The following is a 21,433-nucleotide window of genomic DNA, read 5'->3' as shown; positions in this document are numbered from 1 at the left end:
ACTATGAGATCCTTTCAGCACTAATTCAAAAACCAGCTGAAGAATTACATGAAACACCTTAAACATGGATGAACAGTTAAAAGAACAGACCACAGCCTGATAGGGACTGTCCATGGATGAAGCAGCATAAAAATGGCTGAAAGTGGCTTTCGGTTGAGGAAGGCTTTTTTAGCTGACACAGCAGCATCTGTAGTCTGATGTTTGAAGCTAAGTTACAAACTAGAGTAGCTAGCTGTCTTCATAGAAGGAGTATACCCACAGTAACAATGTTAAAATATCACACAAAGGATCTTGTGAAATGCAGACAGAAGAGTCCTGTTGAATAAGAAGGAAAAATGCAGCACTGCTTGCATTGAGACAGTTTAATAAGGAATGTCCTTGAGAAATACTGACACAAGCCTCCGTACTGGGCTGGTCCAATGTCTGATATTGGCCATGGGATAGAAGACCCTCAAGTAATGGTTGCCACAGGCTATATAAAAAATGGAGTTTTAATTACATAGGCATTAAGGGATTTAACTGCATTTCTATGTGTAGACACTCTTAGATAGGAGAAGCCCTTGTTATTAAAGGGGAATACTGAATAAATGGTGCAAGAGCTAAAACCTAGAATGAAATTGAAGAAGATGCATCGCGAAGGCCCAAGGATAATTGTTCAGGAGATCCGGTAAACATCCTGAGATCATGAGTCGGTCTCGAGCTGTCCATAAAGTGATCTTGCTGTCCCATCATTAATCTGATTGGGTATATATATATAAATAATCAATTAATAATACAATTGGCTTGTAAGACTCAGGGCAGGAAAAAAGCAAAATGTATAAAAAGTGTATGTTTTCTTTTGTATAGTGGAATCACTCCACTATCAAACAATCAACTCTTCAATGCTGGAAATGGTCCTAGCGGTCACATGATTCATTCAATCATTCTGCCCCAATAGAACACAGACTATTTTGCTGGTATGTGTGTGTGCGTGTGTGTGTACGTGCCTGTGTGTACGTGTATGTGTGTGTACATGTGTGTGCGTGTACGTGTGTGTGCGTGCATATGGGCACCAATGGAATTGGTTAACTCAGTTGACCGACTTTAAAAAAAAACAAAAGAACTGCTGATGCTGGAAATCAGAAACAAAAACAAATTTTGCTGAAAAAGCTCAGCAGATTGGGCAGCATCTGTGAAGAGAAATCAAAGTTAACGTTTCAGGCCCAGTCCCATGACCCTTCTTCAAAACTGATAGTAGTTAGGAAACCGTTGCTTTTTATGCAGAAGATGGTGAGGAAGTGGGTAAAGAGTACATGACAAGTAGAAATACAGCCAAAGAGAGAAGAACAGTTGGACAGATAAAGCAATGGATAACGGTCAGACTAGAAAAACAAATAGCTGCTTAATGGGACTTTTAGTGACTAACAATGTGTTGTGTATAATAGAGACCATTTGATAACAAGGCCTGGTGGGTGGGGGTTGGGGAAGGTGAAACTCAAGCCCTAAAATTGTTGAACTCAATTTTGAGCCCAGAGGGCTGTACAGTTCCCAGGCAGAAACTGAAGTGTTGTTCTCCCAGCTTGGAAGACAGAGTTGGTGGCTAGGGAACAAAGTGGTATGTTGCGGTCACACAGTCTACACTTCATTTTCCCAATGTAGAGGAGATGGCACTGTGAGCAGTGAATACAGTAATTAGATTGAGTGAAGTGCAGGTAAAGCACTGTTTCACTTGGAAGTTTTGTTTCGGCCCTTAGATACTGAGGAGGGAGTAAATGTGCAGGTGTTACACCTTCAGCGGTTGCAGGGGGCAGGTGTCGTGGGGCTGTGGGTGTTGGGGGGGTGGGGGAGGTGTGCAGGGGGAGGTGGTTTTGCTGTTGTTGGGAGTGAAGGAGGATTGGACCAGTTTGTCCCAAAGGGAATGGTTCTTGCTGAAGGCTGACAAGGGACATGGAACATAAAACATAGAACATTAGAGCGCAGTACAGGCCCTTTGGCCCTCGATGTTGCATCGACCTGTGGAACCAATCTGAAGCCCATCTAACCTACTGAGTGAGTTTAATTCCCACACTAACTGAGGTTTCTCAACCTCACTTGAGTTGTGGTAACCCTAAGGTTGAACTCAGCAGCAGTTATCTCTCTCTCTCCAAAGAGAGAGCAGTGCTCTGGGACTATGGTGACTTTACTTCCCAGGGGACACCTGCAATTAATTGTTCAAAAATCATATTCACTGGCTACACATATGAAGGCATGATTTTTGAATTCTCCTCCATGTTGTCAAATCTCTCTAAGGTTCTGCCCTTGTTAACTGTAACTCTAAATTCCTCCAGTACCACAACGCTTTGAGATTTCCATGCTCCTCTAATTCTGACCTCTTGAACATCCCTATGATTAATCACTCCGCCATTGGCAGCTGTGCTTTCAGCTGAATAGGCCCTAAACACCAGAATTCCCGAAATGAACATTCCTGTCTTTCTACTTGTCTCTTTTTAGGGCACTCTTCAAGATTCCACAGATGCTGCCAGTTCTGAATTTCACCAGCATTTTCTGCATTAATTTCAGATTTCCAGCATCTGCAGTGTTTTGCTGCTTTTCCTTAAAATTTACCTCTTTGATCAAGCTTTGAGTATCTGTCTAACGCCTCCCATGTTGTGCAATCCCAAATTCTGTTTGATAGCACTTCTGTGATGCACCTTGGGACATTTTTTACTACAGATATTTGTATAAATGCAAATTGATATTGTAATGAAAGGCGGAAAGTGTGAGGCAGGAAGACTGCAGCAAATGCCAAAACAGTGTTTGTGTTGCTAAGAGTGGGAAGTGCGGATTTGATTGTTTACTTTCTGGGAGCAATGGCAGAACATCACAAATGCAGACTGCACAAAAGAACAATGTATTAAAGTTCCGCTCTATTAGCAAATCTGCTGATTAAAAAAAACTGATCAGCTTTTTCTTCGAAATTAGAAACAGCAATAGCTCTTGTACCACATTTTTCTGAAAGATTAATTAAAGGTAGCCTTTTAACTAAATCTGAGCTCATTCCTTGTGAATACTGCTGAAGGTATCAATTTCTCAGGAACTGACTTTACTTCTTGATTCGCAAGGCTTTCAAAATCAGCTTTTAAATTATGATTCGGCCTGGAAAGTACTGTCTGCAAAATGCCACCTGACAGAAAAACTGTATGAAATTAAGTATATCCTTGCAGATTTGTCCCATTCCGAAAGAGCTGATGACAAGGCCTCTGATTCTTCTTGCAACTCCATGGGAAAAGAATCGATGATTAAATTTGTATGTATGTGGGTGTGTGTATCCTGGTGCCTGATTAAAGATGGCATAAAATTAAAATAAATGTTTAGTTTACCATCTGAAATGTTGCTTATTGCCCCTTTATGAATATTCCACATCATGAATATTAAAAGAAAACAAAATAGCTTGCATTTAGATGACACCCTTCACAACGTTAGGTTGTCCCAAGGTGCATTACAGTCATAGAAGGACTGTCAAAATAACTATGGTGCAGGAAACATGGCAACTAATCTACCTGCAGCACTTAAACAGCAATGTGATGATGGTCAAATAATCTATTACAATGTTGTCATTCAAGGATAAATTTTGTCCAGGATGCTGGAAAGAACTCGACAGCTCTTATGTTTGGATCTTTTATGGCCACCTGAAAGGGTGGATGGGGCATTGGCTGGATTGTCTCATTAAAAAGATGCTAAGTAATAGCAAACTGCCACAGAATGTTTGTTTGGCCTTTACATAAGAACCTAAGAAGCACAGGCAAAAGTAGGCAATCCAGTCCCCCCAGCCTTCTCCGTCATTCAATACGATCATGGCTGACCTCACCTCAATGTCAACTTCATTTTCCTGCCCAACCCATTACAAAATAAAAAATATGTCTACCTCCTCCTTAAATTTGCTCAATGTCCAATTTCCAACAACAGCTAATTTATACCTAGATCTTGCTGTTCGCCAATGTAATGCAGCAATAGCAAGCAACACCACCAGAAAGTCTTTTGCATAATGCCATGCAGTTTGTCCTATCTTATTAAATTATACCATGCTTCAAAGGAGTGGCAACAACCACAACTTATCTTAGGAAATATCAGCTTCAAAATTGTTCAATATGGTCCCACCCATGTCCTGCCCACATTTATTCTCAGCTGCACATGCTGAAACCCAGAAGCATATGCACTAGTTACATCTGTCAAATATGAAGAATGATAAATACCTACCCTTCATCCTTTTGGCATCCTACCTACCTGGTACCCTATCCCATGGAAACTTACCACTGTATCTATTTGGCATCCTAACCACCTAGCATCCCATCCCCTTACCTACTTGACATCCATCCCACCTGCCACATTACTTAATCGGCATCCAACCTCCCTACCCATCGAGTACCCAACCTTCCTGGAATTCTAACCTCATACTCAGCACATAATGTTTGTCCACAGCTCTTGAAATAGTTGTCTGTGATTCTGAACATTTAAGTTTCAGAATACAGCAACTAATTGAAATCACCTGTCAGAATTGTTGAGTTCTCTCTTTTTCTGAAAAGGACTGAAGTGCAGTCAGTGGGATCATCACTCCTCGGAAAATTCAGCTCATGTCTTCTATTGAATGCAGATCTTGGTTTAAATAGAGATTGGTGCCCTAAGAATGATCATTTGGAGAAGCCGGTGTTGGACTGAGGTGGACAAAGTCAAAATCACACAACACCAGGTTATAGTCCAACAGGTTTATTTGGAAGCACTAGCCTTCAGAGCGCTGCTCCTTCATCAGGTGGTTTTACAGCAACCGCAATTCTTTCAGTTTTCATTTCATATGGAGCATGGCAAGTGGCTGTTCATGACTTTGTATAAGCACTTGGGAGTAAACTCCCACATTTACATTTACCATCGGGTTTGATCAATTCATTGCCTGAATGCCAGAGAAGTTTCTAAAGAGTGTACATACTGTGGGACAAAGTTCACAAAACAGAGGCGTTTGCAGGAGTGAAACTTCAGGACCAACATTTGAGAAACACGTGCCCTGAATTTATCCTCAGAGAAGATAAAGAACCACAAGGCCAGGTCCACCACAAGAGCACAAGTTGGCCACTTCAGTCAAATTGGAGTAGTATTTATTTCAAACTTATAGAGTTAAAACTATAGAGTTAAAACTTATAGAGTTAGAACAGGGTACCATATGTTGTCTAGTACTTCCCGGCAGCTGAACGACTACGCCATGATCTTCGCAGCTTGCAACACATTATTAATGAGGATGAGCATCTCACCAAGACCTTCCTGCGCCTCCACTTCTCACCTTTAAACAACCACTAAACTTTAAACAGATCATGATTCATAGCCTTGAGGACAACACCACCATACAACCCTGCCGCAGCAGCCGCTGCAAGACATGTCAGAGAATCAACATGGGTAACACAATTACACATGGGGACACCTCCCACCATGCACGCAGAAGGTACTCAGCCAACATGGTCTACCTCATACACTGCAGGCAAGGATGCCCTGAGGCATGGTACATTGGCGAGACAGAGCAGATGCTACGACAACGGATGAATGGACAACGCACAACAATCACCAGGCAGGAATGTTCCCTCCCCGTTAGGGAACACTTCAGCGGTCTGGGACATTCGGCCTCGGAACTTTTGGTGACCATCCCTCAAGGCTGACTTTGCGACAAGCGACAATGCAGAGTGGCTGAGCAGAAGCTGATAGCAAAGTTTGATTCCCATGGGAATGTTGTCATGTCACACTACAGGTCACCCCACTGCATGACATACACACACAGATCCTCCCTCATACACAAGCTCTCTCCCATATGCACACACATACACCTCCTGCACTCACCCCGACACATACACCTTCTCACACATATATCATGTGCACACACGCACTCACACACTCACGTGCACATTCAATCTGTCACTCCAACACACGCACACAGATAAGCTTATGGGGTGAATTTGTTTTTGCAGAGTTACATTTTATTTTGCTCAAAAACTGCATGAATCCATGTAAAATGGGGTAAAACTATGCAGAGGGCTTGTCAGTCTAACAGCATTGGGACACCAACAGACTTCACAACTATTGTTTAAAAACCTGAGCTATGTTGAGAATGTAATTCAAAAGAAGTTCTGGGATTTACATATCAAAGAACAGAAACCAGCATATTGCATTATAAAAGATGAAAGTTTTAATCTCAGATTGTTAAAACTCACAACATCAGGTTATAGTCCAACAGGTTTATTTGGAAGCACTAGTTTTCGGAGTGCTGCTCCTGGAGTTTTAACTTTGTACACCCCAGTCCAACACTGGCATCTCCAAATCAATCTCAGATTGTTTACTGTATCACATCTCCATGATACTGGACTCCTCTGGCTATAAATTCTGTGAGCATGATCTTAATCTTCACAACTACCTGATGAAGGAGCAGAGCTCTGAAAGTTAGTGCTTCCAAATAAACTTGCTGGACTATAACCTGGTGTTGTGTGACTTTTAACTTTACAGTTAAAGTAAGAGTTGGGGTTAAATGGGGATTTAGTTAAAGTTAAACTAAAATGAAGTTAACTCAAGTGAATTAAATTTGAAGTTAAGTTAGGTTGAATTAAGAAATAAATTTTGCAATGAATATATGTTTTATCTTGAGTACTAATACTTAGAGTTAAAATAATGTGAGTTTGTTGATTAAAGTATTGGTCACCTCCCTGTATTTTGTCTTTCACGTAAGAGAAAAATACTGGGTAAGAGGTTTGAATACTCATTTCGGATGATAGTAGTTGGCTACAATTCTTCTTGCTATCTAGATGACAGAACTTATTTCACCCCCTGCTAAACACTCCATCTAATACTCAGTACAGATTCAGAAAAGTGAAGAGTATTTGTGTATTCTCCTGTATGCATCACTATTCACAATCTTCAGTTTGCCACAGTCGAAGCATACTCCCTTTATGAGGTACCCATTGTTGTTAAGTGACATTAACAACATGTGATATTGAGGCAGCGAGCATTTTTTAAATTTCATTGATCAGTGGCCCTTTTTGGGAATTCAGTTGCATGCTTTTAATTCGGTGCATTCTCCCTCTGAGAGAGAGAGACAGAGAGAGAGAGAGAGAGACAGGCACAGAGAGTGAGACAGACAGAAAGAGAGAGAGCTCAAGCTCTTACTAACCCTAATTCTCAAATGTCAATTGTGTGTGCTATTTTCGTTAACGATATTACAACTCAATATCTACACTTATTACCTGTGCATTTATATTCTCAGCAAATCGGAGGAGTTCCTATGGAGGATTTAATTTGTTGCACTATTTAGTTTGAACCAGAAGTAACATCTCCCAGCAATACCAATGCAGATGAAAACTGAGTAAACACTGAAATGTCAAAGAATACAACTGGAATATCATCCTGGATTTTGTGATAGGAAGAGACTGGTTGCAGTAGCAAAGACTGAAATTGTGATTTGAGGCAATGCTAAAGTCCAGACACAACTGATTCTACATGTATTGTCCAGGGAACTGAATGCTCCTTGGCAATTACCCTCCAAAGAAGTCTCAAAAGAATTAGAATTTAGAGGGTTGTGACTGACAAGCTTAGTTGCTACCCAGAAAATGTTGGAGGATTAAAAGCTGCTGAAGTCCTGAGTATGTATTAAACTGAAATCCTGACTTATTGCTAACACCTTTACCAGACTATCCCTACATCCCTCCGACTCTGAAAAATTAACCCCCAAACTTGGTTCCTCCAGTCCGTTCCCATCAGACCTCGCACTTGCCCCTTCCCACTCCTCACCAAAGCTTACCCCCTCCCCAGCTTACACATTTCCTCTTCACCCACCTTCCACCCTAACCCCTCACCCAGCTGGTATCCTATCCTCCCCATGCCATCTTAGCCCCTAACCCACCTGGCATCTTACCCCTTCCCCAATCTGACACTCTAATCCACCACCTACTTGGCACTCTTCCTCTTCGTCCACTTGCCACCCTCACCCATCGCCCAGCTGGCACCCAATACAATTCATCTACTGAATACCCACCCCTACACTTAATTTCTCTCTGACATTTTTCAAATGGCTACAGTCTTTCGGTGACAGGATGAAACGGAGGGTCATACAGCATGGAAACAGACCCTTCAGTCTTAGTCACCCTCACTAATCAGACATCCCAATCTGACCTAGTCCCATTTGCCAGCATTTAATCCAAGGTCCTCTAAACCCTTCCTATTTACATACTCATCCAGATATCTTTACAATGTTGCAATTGAACTCACCTCTATCGCTTCCTCTGGTAGCTTGTTCCAAACATGCACCACCCTCTGCATTACTGCTCAGGTCCTTTTTAAAACATTCTACATTTTTTTTCATGCTAACCTCTCCATTCCTATCTTCATAGAATTAGATTAGATTACTTACAGTGTGGAAACAGGCCCTCCAGCCCAACAAGTCCACACCGACCCTCCAAAGAGCAACCCACCCAGACCCATTCCCCTACATTTTACCCCTTCACCTAACACAACAGGCAATTCACCTAACCTGCACACATTTTTGGACTGTGGGAGGAAGCCAGTGCCCCAGGAGGAAACCCACACAGACACAGGGAGAATGTGCAAACTCCACACAGACAGTTGCCTGAGGCTGGAATTGAACCCGCGTCTCCGGCAGCAGTGCTAACCACTGTGCCACTGTGCCGCCATGTAGCATCATTCATGCTACTTTTGGAAAGGAAGATTTCTAGTCAAAAAATGTGAGGGAAGACCTCCTCTAAAACAAAGTGTTCAATTTTCTTCAGTTCTGAACAAGGGTTACTGGACCCAAAAGGTTAACTCTGCCTTCCTTCCACAGATGCTGCCAGACCTGCTGAGTCTTTTCAGCAATTTCTGGTTTTGTTTCAGATCCAGCATCTGCAGTTCTTTATTTTATTTTTGTGTTTTTTTTTCTGTATGATTAGGATTGGAAATTAGATTTCTGATCCTGATCAAAAAATCTGGGTCATTCTTCCTTTTAATTTCATACTTCATTTTGTCTCTGCTGGTTTCACTACAGAAGGATAAATACAGATAAAAGAACAAAAGATATATGTCTTCATTAGCAGCAATGGTAATCAATAAGAGGTTTGCAAAGTAGCCTGAGCACTTAAAAATGGAGCTGTCATATCATTGATAAGTTCTGATATATAAAGTACAATAAAACTTTAAATGCCTACTTGTCTTTTCAACATTTCAACTCTCCCTCCCACTCTGCCGAGGACATGGAGGTCCTGGGCCTCCTTCACCACCATTCCCTCACCACCAGATGCCTGGAGGAAGAACGCCTCATCTTCCACCTCGGAACACTTCAACCCCAGTGCATCAATGTGGACATCAACAGTTTCCTCATTTCCCCTTCCCCCACCTCACCCTAGTTCCAAACTTCCAGCTCAGCACTGTCCCCATGACTTGTCCAGACTTGTCCTACCTACCTATCTCCTTTTCCACCTGTCCACTCCACCCTCTCCTCCCTGACCTATCACCTTCATCCCCTCCCCCACTCACCTATTGTACTCTATGCTACTTTCTCCCCACCCTAACCTTCCTCTCACTTATCTCTCCACGCTTCAGGCTCTCTGCCTTTGTTCCTGATGAAGGGTTTTTGCCTGAAATGTCGAGTTTGTTGTTCCTTGGATGCTGCCTGAACTACTGTGCTCTTCCAGCAGCACTAATCCAGAATACTTGTCTTTCTTGTCCAGCTACTAAATAGATAGCTTTTCACTGAGGGATATGTTGAGGAATAGTTTTTTTTGTTTATAAACCAATCAAAAATAGTCTAAAAACTATGTCAAAATTTCTAAATTCTTACCCAGATTCTTTCATATTCTCCCAGTTTTAGAATCCTCCTGTTCCCATAATGTTGTAAACTCTCAAGCATCATCTGGGAGGCTAAGGTGTGTGTGACATGTGCAATATAGTTAAACAGACAAAATGGCGACTTTTCTGCATGAAAGATTGAGAACATTAGTGTATTAGTTTCTTGCACTATGCTTGAACCTCCTCAATATCTTTTACACTGAGTCAGCGAAACATCTAGCTCATTAAATAGTTCTCTGCCTCCCTTATGCATAACATCAGAGCATTTAAGCCAATTTGAACAAGTAGTAAATTTAAATGCAAAGTTTAGGTGCTGCAGAACACAGTCATATTTCTAGCATTATATAGTGATTTTTTTCAAAAAAAGCTCTTCACTGATAACTACACTGTGATTTCTGTATCTTTGACAAAATTGTAAGGATATGAGAAATCAGAGCAGGAGTAGGCCCTAAGATTGTTGTTATTCAATTAAGTCTGATCTTCTCCATCATCCTCACTATTCTGTTCCATTTGCATATCGTTTAATTCCCTTTTCTCCCCTTAAATCTATTGGTCTCCTTCATGAATATACTGAATATCAGCAAAATTGAACTAAGAATAAAAAAGCTTCCATATTCTTGAGCAAATGATGGTGTTATGGCTTCAATTTTTAATTCTCATACATACATAGGGACTTAAAAGGGAATACAGCAGGTTCATCTGCAACTTACGCCTTTGTTGTATCTTAGCATGTCTTAATGAGAAATCTTGATGCAAGTTATTGTGTCAGTACTGATCAGCAAAGTGGGCATGGAAACAATGATAAGTTCGATCATAACTTGTCACTTAACTTCTGTTTGGAAAATGTTAAACTAAATCCTGTCAATAAAAATTAAATCCAAATCACTGGTGAGGGAAGTGTGAAGAAATTAAACATAAAGTGTCAAGGCAGATCAATTTTGTATACAGCATGTTGACTGGCAATGAAGAACAACAGGCTGACAGGTAAATGTAGGCCAATTCAAACCATTAAAACAATAACAAATTAAAATTATTTACCAACATTGAAATATAGATGTTATTACTGCAACATGTTCTATCTTTTGCACGATTCCTGCAAAATAGCATAGAATCATAGAACTTTATTTTCACTTTTGATCTGGCCTGTGTAAATAAATATTCTCTCTCAACTATAAATCTATTTGTTTCAAGAGTAATGTATAATTTACACCTTGATGGATTCTCCTGAGGGAAACAAACCACAATAGGCAAGTTCCATGAAAGACAACCTCAACCTAGTGGTAATATTGCTGGCCTATTAAACCAGAGACTCAGGTAATGCTCTGGGGACCCGGGTCTGACTTACATTTACCTGTCAGCCTGTTGTTCTTCATTGCCAGTCAACATCATTAAATATGTCCTGATAGACAAAACTTGCCATTGCTTTTTCAAGGGATGATTTTGCCATTCAGAACTGTCAGCCTTAAATGCAAATTGAAAGGTAGCATTTTGACTGTTTGGTGATTTATTGCATATATCAGGCATAATAAAAGGAAAAGGCAAGTATTTTATGTCCAGAGTTTAAAGTATTGTCAAATTCTAGATTCTGCCTTCACATTCATTTGAAAAACCTCCACATTTCTTCATTGAAAAGAAAATTGTGTTTTGTCAGGCAAGTATAAACCAATTCATTTGTCCATTAACTCTCCGAGGCTTGCTCCCATTGTGTTACTAGAACACATCTGTGACAAAATACCTCGACTCAATTATTCCTGAAGGAAAATCTCCTCAAAACACATAAATTGCAAACAAATTTTGCTCGTTTAAAAGAGCTAAATAAGTCATTCATTGAAAAAAGTAAGACTTCAACATCATAAATTTTAAATGTAACAATGGTCTAATCAAGCTATAAAACCTTGGCAATTCTCAGTTATTATTTCAGAATACTGAACCTACATTTAGTATTTAAGCAACAACCTTAGGAATTACACAAGTCATTTGAACCTAATTCACTTGATGTAAAGTGAATAAGAACGGATTTGCTGCTTGGTTTACACTCCAACACAACTTAACTGTTCTTTGATTCTGGACATAAAAATGCTTCATAACTGTTTGACCATATTAATCCACCGTTTCCCCCAAACTAGTACCTTAAAGTGCTGGTCAGCAAAGTGGGCTTGGAAACCATGATAAATTCAATCATAACCTGTCACTTAACTTCTATTTGGGAAATGTTAGACTAAATCCTGTCAATAAAATTTAAATTCAAATCACTGGTGAGGGAAGTGTGCAGAAATTGAGCATGGAGTGTCTCGACAGATCAATTTTGTATACAGTAACAGGAAAGCCATACTATTTGCATAGGTAGATAATAATTTATTTTATTCATTCATGGATGGAAGACATGGAGTCGAGAGTGTGGTGCTGTAAAGGCACAGCAGGTCAGGCAGCATCCAATGAGCAGGAGAATCGACGTTTCGGGCATAAGCCCTTCATCGGGAATCTGACGTAATATGGAGATGAGAGAGCCTGTACGGTTCCTTTGCTTCAATGTGGATGTGAAGTATCACATTCAAAGCTCACAATCCTACAGAGAATTCACAAGAATTATTAACATGCATATTATGAGGTTGATAAGGTCCTTATGTTTTGGGACTCTGGGGTGAATCTTATCAGAATTTGTCTGTGTCAGTCTCATGGAGGGGATCTCTCTACAATCCCTGAGAATTATCTTCCCAAATTTGCTATATCACCTATGCATCCCACCCCTGTAGCATCCCATGTGTAATATGCTCAAACTTCTCAATGGCGGAGGTAACTGCCCATACCAAAACTTCCTGTGATTCCTGGCATTGGTGCCTTATTTAAAGCCAAGCTGTGCCTGCACTGGTAGCCTGCAGCTGTGCTGCACAGTTCATGCTATTGCCCCTGAAATACTGAACTTGGAGGTCCTACATGTTGGGAAATGCAAGTTGCTGCTGTCCATGGAGCACGTTCTGATAGTCTGGTGACTGATGGAAGTCTGAGAGAGCAAGTAGCAAGCTGAAGTCTCCAGGTTTCCACCCTGACTTTCATGTCACAAGTTGTTGCTGCTGGTTTCTTGACAGTGGCTGGGCAAATGGGAAACTGCATATCAGTGAGGTGAAATGACATGATAATGAAGATATTAATATATACTAATATTTATAACTCGGCCTCTCTAGAGAGAATCCTATCTCGCAGTTCAACACTTAGTTGGAAAAATGTGACTTCTGGCTGTCAATGGTGAAAGGCTCCTCACTGCTAATTTCATATGATTCTCCCAAACATCTCCTCAAAAGCACAGGTTGTTCTCTGCCTGAGAAGACTCTGTCTATTTAAGGGATAAAGGAAGAGTGTTGTGACACGTTCTGACAGTAAGCCTGAATGGTTTGATTTTTGGAATTGAAGGGAGCACAAATTATTTTACTGGAGAGGTCAGATGTTTATGCTTGGAGACAATGGCTGTGTTTGTGTGTTAACAATGAATACACTGAGAGTCGCCAATGTCCCAGAAAAGTGTTGACAGTATTTGGTAGAAAACAGTTATGCTTTAAATTGTCTATTTATTTCAAAGATAAAATATAGTTTTGGTCTCAAGGATTGATAATCAGTATCTCTATATAGATACAAGGTCAATGTGATCTGTACTGCCATATTAATGGGATTGGAGCTGGGAAGAGCACAGAGAAACCTATTGTAATATTGGGTTATAAGCTTCGCTGAGATATCACTCAGTATTACTGACAAGTTCAACAGCAAAAACAGAAGTTGCCAGAAAATCTCAGTAGGTCTGGCAGCATCTGTGGAGAGAAATCAGAGTTAATATTTTGGGTCCAGTGATCCTTCTTCAGAACTGGGACTGGAACTGGAACTGATTACTGACAGGTTAGTGTGTTAGGATTCAGAAGAGAAAGCGTAGCTGGAGATCAAACGTTTGTTATGTTTCATCATAGCAGAATGTAGGTAGATGCTCAGACCTGGATTGAAAAGAAATTGAAATGAAGCTACAAGATTTGCCTTCCTTGCACTTGTAGAAAGCTCTCCAGTAATACTCTCCCCATGAAAGGCAGCTTTGGTACTAGCTTTAGAAAGGGAAATTACAGAAGGCAATGACAGATAAGATTTCATTTTATATAAGTGATTTGGATATGAACAAAGGAGGTATAATTTGTAAGTTTGCAGATGACACCAAAATTGGAAGTGTAGTGGACAATGAAGAAAGTAACTTCAGATTACAATGGGATCTTGATCAAATGGGCCAATGAGCTGAGGAGTTGCAGGTGGAGTTTAATTTAGATAAATGCGAGGTGCTGCATTTTGGGAAAGCAAATCAGAGCAGGACTTATACACTTGATGGTGAGGTCCTAGGGAATGTTGCTGAACAAAGAGACCTTGGAGTGCAGGTTCATAGCTCCTTGAAAGTGAAGTCACAGGTAGATAGGATAGTGAAGGCAGCGTTTGGTATGTTTTCCTTTATTGGTCAGAGCATTGACTATAGGAGTTAGGAGGTCATGTTGCGGCTGTACAGGATATTGTTCAGGCCACTTTTGGAATATTGCGTGCAATTCTGGTCTCCTTCCTATCGGATGGATGTTGTGAAACTTGAAAGTGTTCCAAAAAGGTTTACAAGGATATTACCAGGGTTGGAGGATTTGAGCTATAGGGAGAGGTTGAATAGGCTGGGGCTGATTTCCCTGGAGTGTCAAAGGCTGAGTGGTGACCTCATAGAGGTGTATAAAATTATGAGGGGCATGGATAGAATAAATACACAAAGTCTTTTTCCTGGGGTGGGGGAGTCCAGAACTTGAGGCATAGGTTTAGGGTGAGAAGGGAAAGAAATAAAGAGACCTAGGGGGCAACTTTTTCCCGCAGAGAATGGTGCATGTATGGAATGAGCTGGTAGAGTAGGTAGTGGAGGCTGGTATAACTGCAACATTTAAAAGGCATCTGGATGGGTATATGAATAGGAAGGATTTAGATGCATATGGACCAAGTGCTGGCAAATGGGACTAGATTACTTTAGGATATCTGTTCAGCATGGGCTAGTTGGATGGAAGGGTTTGTTTCCTTGCTGTACATCTCTATGACTCTATGACTCTGTAACTTTGGTCGTGTTCATCAGAATTGAGTATTTATTAAAAATGCATTTTAACATTTACACGGGAAATGTGTTTTAAACATTGCCAACAAGAGACACAATATTGAAGCACTTTTGTCTTGCAGTCATCATGACTGGGATGCAAGAAAACAAACTTTAAAAGGGCATACCAATATCTACAGCATGAAAAGAGGTACAGATTGTTTGGATCAGGGTTAGCATGGCGATGCAGCTGAATCAGTTAACTATCAATGATAGCTAGCTGAACAATATAACTATCATACCCAGAGGGAAAACACAGTTAAAAAAAAAAGTAATACTTGGAAATGAAAGAATTGGATGTACCAGAGCACAGCTCTGATGTGTACAAGACAAGGTGGACAGGGATGTGTCATTCACAAATTTTACTGGCTATTCCTTCTGAATAGCTGTCAACCTGTCACCCTTCTACCTTATCCTCTCACCCACTAACCTCACTCACATAACTCCCAATCATATCTACACATTCACCCACTCACCCATTCACAAATTAAGCTGATTTGTTTTTTCTTCTTGTTCGCTGAATGGGCTAGGGTTATTTTCCCTGAAGGAGGCAGAAGGGTGACCTCATGGAAGTTTATAAAATCAACAGGGCATGGATATGGTGAATAGTCGACGTCTTTTCCCCAGCGTAGGGGAGTCTAAAACCAGAGGGTGTAGGTTTAATGTGAGAAGGAAAATATTTAAAAGAGTCCTAATGAGCAACATTTTCACACAGAGGGCGGTGCATGTATGGAATGAACTGCCAGAGGAAATGGTGGAGGCCGGTACAATTACAGCATTTTTAAAAATCTGGATGGGTATATGAATAGGAAGGGATTAGAGGGATCTGGGCAAAATGCTGGCAAATGGGTCTAGATTAATTTAGGATATTAGGTCATCATGGATGAGTTGGGTGGAAGGGTCTGTTCCACGCTATACATCTCTATGACTCTACGTGACTGTAGCTGGCTAAGCCAGCAATAATTACACAACTATAACTGGGCAAGAAGGTTGGGATGAGATGTTCTTTTGAATTTCTACAGACCATGGGTGAATGGATACATCTATAGTACTGTTAGGAAAGGAATTCCATGATCTTGACCAAAGTATTTGAACGTCCCAAACCTTTCCAGTATACTCATGAGTGGGTACTTTTTAAAAGGGGTCTTTCCACTCTCTCCACCAATGATCCTGTGAGATGAAAAGGTGGCGTTTGAAGACTGCTTCTTATAAGCATGGCTCAGATACAGCAGAGAAAACTGGAATTTTGATAGTGATTGCCTCTTCGAAAGATTATGTTCAAAATCTTCAATGCTATTTCAAGAATTGAATATTTCATTTGCACTGTTGCAAAGAGATATAAAAAGCATAAATTACATCCACAAAGTGTTGCATTTTGGCAATCCTACACAATATTATGAGCATCCAATCTTGTATGACCCTTTAAGAAATGTTTCAGAGGATTTAAATTACAGTCGCCTGACAATTTTCACAGTTTTCTTCCTTGGAAACAGAATCAACTGCAATTGCTTTGTCACTTCCAGTGTTCAAGAGTGAAAAACCTTGAAGCTATATGTTTTAAAAATAAATTTCCAATGTTTTCTACTGTAAATATTGAGGTATATCGATGTGAACCTTGTACTAATCACCAGATGTTCTTTAATTTCAGTCCCCTTCATATTTTGAGTTCCAATCATGTTACAAATAAAAGAAAATCAGATTTTCACTTGTGTGTCTCTTACTTAATCCGGGCTCCAACTTTATCTGCAATTTTCTCCTTATTCCGTGACCCCTGAAAACTGAACCTAAGTAACACAGGCAACAATAAAAAAAACATGGTTGAGATTGAGTGTGATGTTCCAGTTTTACTTGCTGCTTCCTAATGCAAATGATAAAGGCCAACTATGAGACTTCCAACTGCTGACCCAACTGAGATCAATTAATGCAGCACCTCTCTGACAGGAATGGTTCAGCAAAGCTTCTGACTCTCCCTGTCCCTGCTGCAGATCTTGCTGCACTCATGGGAGAGATGCTGCAGAAGACCAGTGGGACAAGGCCTGGATGAAGAAAGTTAGGTTCACAATGGCTTTTACCTTCCAGAGCTCCTATCCAATTCTGTGCTCAAGGCAATGCTCATGATGAATCATTGAGCCAGATACTCGGATGGCCAGATGGTCACTGGAGCAGTTATACACTTCAGGACCATGTAGAATTGCAGAGCCAGTAAATTCTGTGTGAATCACTGGGGAAACTAAAGATTCTAGCATGTATTCTCCTGCATCTGGAATTCTCCAAAAGAATCCATCGATGTCAGACAATCTACAAAGGTCCACATCAGTTATGCCTTTAGTTAACCGAGAAGATTTAGTGGGTTAAAAACCAAGTCTAACTCCTGGTTAACCATTAGGCTGATCCCAAAACTCATCATTGACTCTGACAACTACATGTTCCCGACAAAGAACAAAGAAAATTTCCAGCCCAGGAACAGGCCCTTTGGTCCCCCAAGCCTGTGCCGATCCAAATCCACTGTCTATCACCCTCTGTGTAAAGTACTTGCCGCGTGTATCCCCCTTAAACTTTTCTCCTGTCACCTTGAACGCATGACCTCTCATTACTGAATCCCTCACCTGGGAAAAAGCTTATCTCTATTCATCCTATCTATAACCTTCATATTTTTGTAGAGCTCAATCAGGTCCCCTTCAATCTCCTTTTTTCTAATAAAAACAATCTTAACCTACTCAACCTCTCTTCATAGCTAGCACCTTCCATCTTAGGCAACATCCTCGTAAACCTTGTCTGCACCATCTCCAAAGCGTCCACATCCTTTTGTAATGTGGCAACCAGAACTGTACACAGTATTCTAAATGCGGCCAAACTAAAGTCGTGTGCAATTTTAATGTGACTAGCCAGCTCTTATGCTTAATAAGGCAAAAGTGAGGACTGCAGATGCTGGAAACCAGAGTTTAGATCAGAGTGGTGCTGGAAAAGCACAGCAGGTCAGGCAGCAACTAAAGAGCAGGAAAATCGATATTTCGGGCAAAAGCCCTGCATCAACCAACCTTTTCCAGCACCACTCTGATCTAAACTCTTATACGCAATGCTCCATCCAATGAAGGCAAGCATACCTTATGCCTTCTTGACCACTCTCTCCAACTGTGCAGCCACCTTCAGGGTACAAGGGACCTGAACTCTCAGACCCCTCTGTTCATCAACTTTTCCCAAGGTTCTTCCGGTAACAGTATAGTTTGCTCTGTAATTCGACCTTTCAAAATGCATCACCTCACATTTCCCTGACTCCTTCCACCCTCTGGACCCCTCACAATCATCCCCATGCACAAATCTCTGCAACCAGTACAATATTACTCACCGCATGGGATCAACACATGCTACTTCCGGCCTGAATCCCCATCACCTGATACCATTCCCTCTCTCTGCCAGGTATCAACACACCAATTCCTCCCATCTCCAGACCTGATTTGCTACCACTACCCACCAGTCGCAATATCATTCCAAGACCCAACATCCTCCACTCCAAACAATAGAAACAAACCCATCCCTCCCTGCAGCCAGACCGCTGGATCTGACCCTACTACCCAGGCTGACACCCAATACCCAGGCCACAATACCTAACTACCCTTAGCACTCCATCACTAACCTGGCACTGCATCTACCTGGCAAAGTACTTAACCAGCAGCCAGCATGACATCTTACCTATAGAACACTAGCTCATGACTGTTTTTGTATCTGGCACCCTACCCATGTGGTACTGTTATGAAGTTGAAGGCTTATATTAGAACTTTAAGAGAGAGTGAATGGTGTTCTGAACTGAGAGCTTATAAGTTCCTCTCAAATAGAGTCATAGAGATGTACAGCATGGAAACAAACCCTTCGGTCCAACCCATCCATGCCGACCAGATATCCCAACCCAAGCTAGTCCCACTTGCCAGCACCCGGCCCATATCCCTCCAAACCTTTCCTATTCATATACCCATCCAAATGCCGTTTAAACATTGCAATTGTACCAGCCTCCACCACTTCCTCTGGCAGCTCATTCCATACACATACTACCCTCTGCGTGAAAACATTACCCCTTAGGCCTCTTTTATATTTTTCCCCTCTCACCCTAAACCTATGCCCTGGACTCCCCGACCGCAGGGAAAAGACTTTGTGTATTTACCCTATCCATGCCTCTCATAATTTTGTAAATCTCTATATGGTCACCCCTCAGCTTGTTTCAATACTGTTCCAATAAAATACTTAATGTGATTACATTAACTTAATTCAAAACCATACAGGGGCTGTTGTCTCTGGTGTTTTTCTTCTTCCAGCTAAAGATCTCCCTGGATCGTCTTCTTTCTTTTTAGTGAAGATGTTTCATATGGAAAGGTACATTTGTTTCAAATGACAGTTGCTCAGTCTTACTTTGAAAATGTCTAGGTTTTTTTATACCCTCAACATCGGATTGTCTCATTGGTTCAAGGGTTGGCAAAACAATAAATTCAAACTTGATTAGGGTTTAGTATCCTGAGGCTTAATTTAAACTGATTGGTTAAATGTGAATTGTTGTCAAAACAGCAACCAACTCAGGTATCTATTTCACAGCCAAATGTTATATATTTCCAATTTTGCAGTACACTGAGATTGCTCGTTATTCATGTGACAGGTGCTTGTAAGCTCTCAGTTCAGAACAGCATTCACTCTCTCTTAAAAGGTATAGTACATGCCGTCAACCTCATAACAGTACCCATCGTTTTATCAATGGCACCCTGACCCCACATTTCCCTCACATGCTTATCCTTTCACAGCACCTGTCAAAGTGGCTGTCTGTGCAATGCACAAGGAAATCTCACAACATGCCACACTGACTACTACACTGACTACAGCAATGGTTTGACATGATCTGACGTTCCTGAAACAAAAGCAAGCTGTTTGATTTGAGGTACACTCCCCAATTTCTGAAGGAGCCAGGATTGGAATTGCCAACAAGAAATGAGGAGCTCGATCCGAACAGGAAGAAATAGGATCGAGTGTCAATTTGACTGATTGCCACTCCTCAGACTCTCCAGGCCAATGTCTGAGTACAGGAAAAGAATCCCAACTTTCAGACGATATATAAGGTAAGTTTAACTTATTTAAAAAGTACATTGAAAGGTGAAGATAGGTGTCAATCTATTTTCTTTGATCTTGGGAACACAACATACAATTGCATTTAGATTCTTCGAAACATTGAGCCAAAATAATGATAAAGTAATTATTCACATGGAATGCTACTGATTTCAGGCATATAAGCACAGCTTACTCAATTCTCAGCACAGAAAAAGGAGAACTCAGCAACAGCAGAGTTGGTTTATGTCATTCTCACACGTACAAAAGGTAGTAGTGGAGGAGTCTCAATCTTTGCAATTGTTTTAACAGGGAATAGATTTGAGGTTTTAACAATCCGTATGATTGAAAGTAATGTTGCAGGGTGGTTGAGTATATTGATCCTAGTACTACACTCAGGAAGCCTTTCAGATGAAGACAATTACTCGGAATGAAGTGGGACCAGGGGAATATATAGACAAGGGGATAGACTATAGGAAGGGGATAAACTGTCTATAGGAAAGAGCAAGTGTCCCGAAGGGTGTGTTGCCTGCCAGGTGCTAGAGTTCAGGATGCCAGTACTGGTCTGCAGAGAAACTTACAGTGGGAGGTGGGGGGTTAGGATCCAGTGATCATGGTCCATGTAGGTATCAATAATATATGTAGAAGAAATAAAGAAATTCAAACTGAAAATGATCAGTTGTGCTATACTTTAAAAAAAGCTGAACCTTAAAAGGTAATAATTTCAGGATTACTTCCTGAGCCACAAGCAAGTTGGCACAAGGTAAGTAAGGTGAGAGTGTTAAATGGGTGGTTTACACCATAAATTTACACTTGCAGCTAAGGCTAACGGTTATAAAAATATTTATAAGACAGAAGTAGATGCTCTATATTTGAATGCACTTGGCATTTGCAACAAAACAATTGAATTGATCACACAAATTGCAATAGATAAATATGACCTGATAACTTTGACAGTAAAATAGAAATGACAAAGACTGGGACCTGAATATTTGTGACATTTAGGAAGGACAGAAAGCTAAGAAAAGATAGCGGTAGCTCTGTTAATTAAGTTTGACATTGGCACATTGGAGAAAAATGACCTTATTTCTGGGGATCAAGATGTACAATCAGTTTGGACAGAGATGGTGAAAGGTAAATGTAAGGAGTCACTTGCAGAAGTGATGTATAAGCTTCCTAATAGTAACAACTTTGTAAGTATACAGCACAAAATTGTGGAAGCTTATGAGAAACAGTGCACTGATAAACACAGAGGTGATGGCCTAGTGGTATTTTCGCTAGACGATTTGGTGCAGAGACCCAGGTCCCCTTGGGAATCGGGGTTGGAGTCCTTTCCTTGGCAAATTGTAGAGTTTGAATCCAATTTTTTAAAAACTGTGAGAAAGAGTC

This window comes from Chiloscyllium punctatum, chromosome 32 (assembly GCF_047496795.1).
Source record: "Chiloscyllium punctatum isolate Juve2018m chromosome 32, sChiPun1.3, whole genome shotgun sequence".
Lineage (NCBI taxonomy): Eukaryota > Metazoa > Chordata > Chondrichthyes > Orectolobiformes > Hemiscylliidae > Chiloscyllium > Chiloscyllium punctatum.
The sequence above is the reverse complement of the archived record's forward strand: the minus strand, read 5'-3'. Positions refer to the sequence as shown.